This window comes from Colobus angolensis, unplaced genomic scaffold (assembly GCF_000951035.1).
Source record: "Colobus angolensis palliatus isolate OR3802 unplaced genomic scaffold, Cang.pa_1.0 Scaffold44, whole genome shotgun sequence".
Lineage (NCBI taxonomy): Eukaryota > Metazoa > Chordata > Mammalia > Primates > Cercopithecidae > Colobus > Colobus angolensis.
In genome coordinates, this window is record NW_012117821.1 from 2,267,883 (window position 1) to 2,274,847 (window position 6,965).

Consider the following 6,965-nt stretch of genomic DNA (forward strand, 5'->3'; position numbering starts at 1 on the left):
AGCTTGTCTGCGTGACCTCGCTGTCCTCAGGTTCCCGATCGGAGCAGCGCGAGCCATACGCGCTGCCGCCCCGCGCGGGCCTGCGGGGAGCCCTGTGACCTCCCCGCGCCCCAGGGACAGAAACGCAGGCTCCGACCTCCTCCGGCTCCCGCTCAGTACCCACGAGGGCGAACCCAGAATCAGACTTAGGGCCGCGGCCCCCACCTGGACCCCCGCCAGGCCCGGGGGCGCCCAGTTAGAGCTGCAGACCTCAGGCGGAGAGAGACCTTGGGCTGCGAGGCGGGCTGCGGGGCAGTCTGCGGGCTCCGGGCTGTAGCGAGGTGAAGGGAAAGAGAAGGTGGACCCCTCATCCTCCCTGGGTCCCGCCCCGAGGAGACCGACGCCCCTTCCTTCCAGGGTGGAGACGCCTTCTCTCGGATAGTGGAAGCTTTAGCCGCGCGCCTGCGGGTTGTCGGCCCAGAATTTAGGGTTCCTGGCGCCCGGTCTCCCCGCGGAGCGGGAGGTGCGGGGGCAGATCTAAGGCTGATGTCCCGCCCGCGGCTGGGGTCTCCCGGTCTCGGACCCTGGTGGGGCGGCGGGTGAGGCAGGGCCGGGGGCGCAGTGGGAGAGGGGTCGTCCGGGCTGGAGGAGACCCCGAGATGGGACCTGCCCGGTTCTGCTGGCGTGGCTGGCAGAGGAAACTTGGAGGGCGAGGGTTCTGCGCAGCCGGGGGTGCAGGGAGCCGGGGCCGGGGTCATGCGCCCCGGCACGCGTTTTGTCTATTTTTTCTCGCTCGTTGGGGTCCCGACCCGAGAGGCAGCAGGGGTCCCTGACCAAAGAGGACCGACCCTTGCCAGGACCCCATCCCCCTTGCAGCGGGGGCGGGGGTGGGGGTGGCACAGGGCTCTGGGTGGCCTCCCCTTGGCGGGACTGAGAAGAGGCTTGCTAACTTTGAATCCGGCAACTGTATTACATCATCCAACTTAAATATCTGAATAATAAAATAATTTCAAGCAACACATTGAAAGGGCTTATTTTCTCTTAAATATGAAATTCACAGGAAGAGCTTCTTTTAGCCCAAAGGACCTTCCCAAATCAGGGGATGCCTTAGAAGTCATAGGGACACCCCTCCCTCTCCCTAAGAGCAGGGACACCCCCTGCCCTCCCCTCCTCTCCCTGCTCACCATCTGCCGCCAGGTCCAGCCCCCTCCCCAAGGGGGGACAGGAGCCGGTGGGGGCCCAAATCCCTGGGCTTGCCTGGTCGAGTAGCAGCCCTGATAAATCAGGGGTTTTTCAGGGGAATCAGCCTGCAGCGCTAAATCCCAGAGGCTGTGATGATCAATTCTTTAAGCCCATAATTGTTTAAATTACTCTGAGCAACATAAAACATTAATTTTGAGAAATTTAATAGAAAAAAGCTCTTTAAATCCACAATGAGATAAATGACACCCAGTATGGCGACCTTTTTCCATACCTTGGTGACATTGAATAATCTGAAAGTTATTTACATTTTCATTCTTCGTGGAAAATGTTGACAAGCTTTTGGCCGTGGGCGAGGTGCGTGGTGGCGCCGGAGTGCCCCCTCCCCCCTAATTAATGGGGGAGCAGCGACTTCATAAGCAGAATTTTCATCAGTCTGCTTGTGCGACCTCGGGTGACGGCTCCCACCCTCCTGGAGCTGATGCAACTGCGGCTCATTTTTTACCATAAAAATATTCTGTCCTGACTAGCGGAGCCCCCTCTTGGCATTCAAAAGTAGGTATGAGACGAAGATGCAGCTGTCATGTTCAGGGTGTAGGATGGAGCCCAAGGCCAAACCTAGGAGAAGACTCCGGATTCTGCAGCCCCCAGGCAGAGTCTGCCCTGCACGTGCGTGAGAGGCTGCAGCGCTGTCGCTGTTGGGGGCAGCCCTGCTTGGGAGCCACAGGCCCCAGATGCTACACAGCCCTCCAAATCCAATTTCACACACTTCCCCCTACACCATCCTGGGGTGCCATCTCAGGAGGACTGGGGTCCCCCAGGTCACATCGTTGGGGCTGGGTGGGTCCAGGAGTCAGGGAATCACGGTGGGATGCCCTGGGCAGAGCAGGCCCCAGAGCACAGGCTCAGGAGAACTGGCCCCTTGTCCTTCTCGTCCATGCGACTCACCGGCCACACTGTGTGACCGTGGGCGAACCGCTCAGCCCCTCTGAGTCTGTGAAGAGCAAGTACAATCTCCTTCCCAGGGTTACCGTGGGGCTCGCCAAGGCAAAGCCTGGGATGGGTGGGTGAAGGGCACACCTACTCTGACTTGCACACCCACATCTGCTCATCCACACGCTCATCTGCTCTCCAAGAGGTCACACACCCACGGCACGGCACACGCACAAACATCCCCCACCCTCTCCCAGAGCATAGGTGCGGGAGGTGGTGGCTGGATTGGAACTAGACTGTGGTGATGGTTGCACAGGGTTTACTTTAAAGTGGTTCATTTTGCGTGATGTGAACTTTACCTCAATTTTAAACGGGAGGATTACTCCCTCCCAGACCGCCCTGGAGGATAAGCCTGGCTCCCAGCGGGAGAGGCAGACGGGGAGTCTTGTGGTTAGCCTGGTGCGGGCAACGTCCCACCTGGCTCCAAAAGCTGCCATCTCTGAGAGCCACTCCCCGCCTCACCCCTTCCGGGAGCCTTGGCCCAGGGCAGCAGGACTGAGCCTTGCTAGCCTCTCCTGCACGGGTCAACCCCACGGGTTTGACCTGTGCACAGGGCTGGGCCGTGGGTAGCAGCATGTCTGCGCCCAGCACCTGATCACAGCCGGCCTGTGTTGGACAGGATGTCCTTAACCCACCTCCCGCAGCCCCAGGGCTGCCCCGGAAGGCTCGCGTCTCCACAGGTTTGCCTTGACTGGGGAGAGCCCACCAAGGTGGGCGGGGAACTGGAGTCCTCGGGGCCCAGCAGGGATGTGCTTTTCCAGTGTCCCCGAAACCACTGACTGCCTGTGGCTGGTGGTCATTTATAGAGTGGTTCTGTCCTGTCCTCAGCCAAAAGCTCTGCAAGAGTTTTGTTCTCAGGCTGGTCGGCCCTGACCGCTGGCTTTGTCAGACCTTCAGAGAGGCCAGAGGTTGAGACCTGTGATGTTCTAGGGGTGACACCATGACTCATGCCACCCTTCCCATTGTCTTCCTCTGCTTGGAGAGCAACCCTGGCTGCAGATATGGTGGGTGGCTGAGCGTTAAGGATGGCCACACTTGAAGGCTCAGCTAGGTCTCCCAGAGGACAGGGGTGGCGGGTCCAGTCAGCTGCCACCTGCTCTGAGTCCGAGAGGGCTGACCTTAGGATGAAGTAGGGGGAGGGGGAGGATGGCAGAAAGGGCGGTGGGTCGTCTGGGAGCCCCACCTCGGGCGGTTCCTTACAGCACTTACTCCCCAGGTCTGTCCCTGTGAGACAGCCACCCCGCCCCATCTGGCACCCAGGAGGGGTGTGGCCAGAGGGCCCTTGAAGTCACTTCTTCAGGGCAAAGGCCCCGGAGCCAGGCCCCTCCTGGGGGCTGCCTGGGGATCTAGGGCCCTGAGACTCCTAGGCCTGAGGAAAGCTCCTTTTTGGCTGTGGCAGCCAGAGGCCCCTCTGTGGTTTGTGCCGGACGCCCAACGCGCCCTGCAGGGCAGAGAGCAGCTGACCCCCGGGAGCTCCAGGCCTCTCCCAGGGTGGGGCTCACTCCTCTCCCTGGCAAACGCTTTGTTCAGAGCTCGGTAATCCTCGGAATGACAAGCTTTAAAATTTAATTAGCAGGCTCCTCTTATGCAAACTCTCGTCATTAAACTAAGTGTCCCATTAGTTAAAGTGAAATTGTATGGCAGTGGGATTGGGATCGTGGTGGAGATGGATAAGGCAGCCAGGAGTTTTATGGGGCGGCAGGCGGGCACCTTTCCTGACGCCCAGGCTGGTGTCAGCACACAGGCAGGCGGGGGTCCCCCCAGTCCTTCAGGTGACACGGGCCTCAGAACCGAGGAAGGGCTGGGCAGGTTCTGAGAAGGCTCTCGGGGGACTGAGACATTCAGGCCTGGGACCTCTGCAGCCAGGGCGTGTGGAGAGGCTACCGCTTGCACACATGATGTCGCCAGTGGGTACACCGAGCCCTGACCCCACCGGGCATTTGAAAGGCAGCGTGGCTGGCAGGGGCTGCCTCCTTTCCCACCGGGGCTCGGGACAGAGAGACCTGGGTGCCTCCAGTCTCATCTCCCAGGGGCCGGGCTGGCCACGCTCAGCATGTATAAACTCACATGCATGGTTGATATTTTTGTTACAAAAGTAACATACGCTCATTGTGGAGAATTTGGAAAACAGAACCTGACACTGCCCCACCGGTCCTCTATCCAGACCCCATTTGCTGATGCTCCTTCCAGGCTTTTCCTAGGAGGTGCACACACATATTTTGCCCAGGGTGGGTTTATCTTTTTAATTAAAAAATAATTATTTTATTTATTTTATTTTGAGACAAGAGTCTGGCTCTGTCACCCAGGCTGGAGTGTGGTGGCGTGTTCTTAGCTCACTGCAACCTCTGCCGCCCGAGTTCAAGTGATTCTCCTGTCTTACTAAGGCCTCCTGAGTAGCTGGGATTTACAGATGCCTGCCATCGCGTTGGGCTAATTTTTATAGTTTTCAGTAGAGACAGGGTTTCACCATCTTGGCCAGGCTGGTCTTGAACTCCTGATTTCGTGATCCAACCCCTCTCAGCCTCCCAAAGTGCCAGGATTACAGGTGTGAGCCACTGAACCCAGCCCAAAATTTTATCTTTGTTTTCTTTTTTTTTTTTTGAGACGGAGTCTCGCTCTGTCGCCCAGGCTGGAGTGCAGTGGCGCGATCTCGGCTCACTGCAAGCTCCACCTCCCTGGTTCACGCCATTCTCCTGCCTCAGCCTCCCAAGTAGCTGGGACTACAGGCGCCCGCCACCTCGCCCAGCTAATTTTTTATATTTTTAGTAGAGATGGGGTTTCACCATGTCAGCCAGGATTGTCTCGATCTCGTGACCTCGTGATCCACCCGCCTCGGCCTCCCAAAGTGCTGGGATTACAGGCTTGAGCCAGCGTGCCCGGCAAAATTTTATCTTTGTTTACTGACTTTGAGACAAGCTTTCACTCAGTTGCCCAGGCTGGGGTGGAGTGGTGCCATCATAGCTCACTGCAGCCTCCAACTCCTGGACTAAAGCGAAACTCCTGCCTCAGCCTCCTGAGTAGCTGAGACTTCAGCAACTAGAGCCGGAACCACAACCGGCTTTTTTTTGGTGGGGGGGCGGGAGTAGAGACAGGGTCTCCCTTTGGTGCCCCGGCTGGTCTCCAACTTCCGGCTTCAAGCAATCCTCCCTCTTTAGCCTCTCAAAGTGTTGGGGATTACAGGCAGGAAATACCACATCCTACCTTACAGGGTTGGGTTTCTAGGAGATATATTGTTTTGTTTTGAGACAGGGTCCTTTGTCACCCAGGCTTAAGTGCAGTGGCAGGATCTCGGCTCACTGCAGCCTCCACTTCCCAGGCTCAAGCCACCCTCCCAGTTCAGCCCCTCCTTCCCTCCAGTAGCTGCAACCACAGGCACAGGACACCCCACCCAGCTTTTGTTTTCAATGTTTTGGAGAGACAGGGACTCATTATGTTGACCAGGCCAGTCTAGAACTTCTGGTCTCAAGGATCCTCCTGCCTCAGCCTCCAAAAGTGCTGGGATTCCAGGCGTGAGCCACTGCGCCCGGCTGAGATGTACGGACTTGAAACCTACCTCTTGGTTTGATTGTCACACTATGACCATTTCCCAGGCCATCTGTGACCCTCCAGAGATGGGGTGGCAGAGCCTTCTGAAGTTGGGCTGTCCCTTTAGGCCTCTCTCATTGCTTCTACCGGGCAGTCATGGGCCACGTCCAAGCTGGGTGGAGTAGGGGCAGCTCACCAGGCCAACAGGGCCATGTTGGCAGCAGCTGGGCTCATGAGCCCCCCACCAGCACACACACAGACCCAGACACACACAGCCTAGGGTGCGGACAGTGGCCCAGGACTCACCTGGAGGAATCAGCCTCTCCCCTATCCAGGGGCGACTCCCTGACCAAAGGAGCAACCCCTTGGGGAGGACTGTTCACATTGCAGCCTTCTTTTTGATTTCTAGAATGTTCCCATGCCCAGGCCACTCCCCCTCCCCATCTGTATTCCTCTCTGTCGCTGAGGGGGCCTCTGAGCACGTGGGGACTCTGTTCACGGCCGCCATTGTGGCTCTACCCGGCCCCCGCTCTCCCTCCTTCCCTGCCCTGGTTGGGTGACTTTTAGTTTCTCAAACTGCAGCCAAGGGGCCGTCGTTCTCCACGCATCCTGGGTGCTTTGCCAGAATCTTTAAAATTTTGTGTTTTGGAGTTGACCCTGCCTGTGCGTTAGAACCACGTGAGGGGCTGGAAACAAACTGCGTGGCGGCCGGGACCCTCTCCCAAGAATCCCAGGTTTGAGACCCGGTACCCGGGGTTCCTACAGCTCCCAGGTGGCAATGAGGGTGGACTGGACGCTGGACGGCGCGATGGGCGTGGACTTCTCGGGTGCAACAATGACACGGTGGATGGAAGAAGGAGCCTTCTTGTCACTGAAATGCGCGGTTAGTTGGAATGCACTGTTCTGAATTTTAGCCAAAGCTGTTTTGATTTTATAGTTACCGAAGGCCACAGGCCCAGGGATATTCACCTGCCTTGTGGTTTTCACATATTGAAATTGTAATAAAGACAGCTGAGGTCAGCTTGGAGGACCTGAGAAAAGTTTCCCTCTGAAACTGTCCCCACGCCCATTTCCGGGACAGTCGAGTGGGCCTGGAGCCCTCATGACTTATGGATGTACCAGCGAACAGCTGGCCGGCTTCTGTCAGCACCGGAGCTCTCTGAAGCCCCATTTTCTCACCTGCAGTGTGGGGTCGGGAATTCGTTTATCTCGTGGGCCTCTCTTTAGGGTTAAAGGAACAAATGCTGTTTCCAGTCTGGGGATGTGAC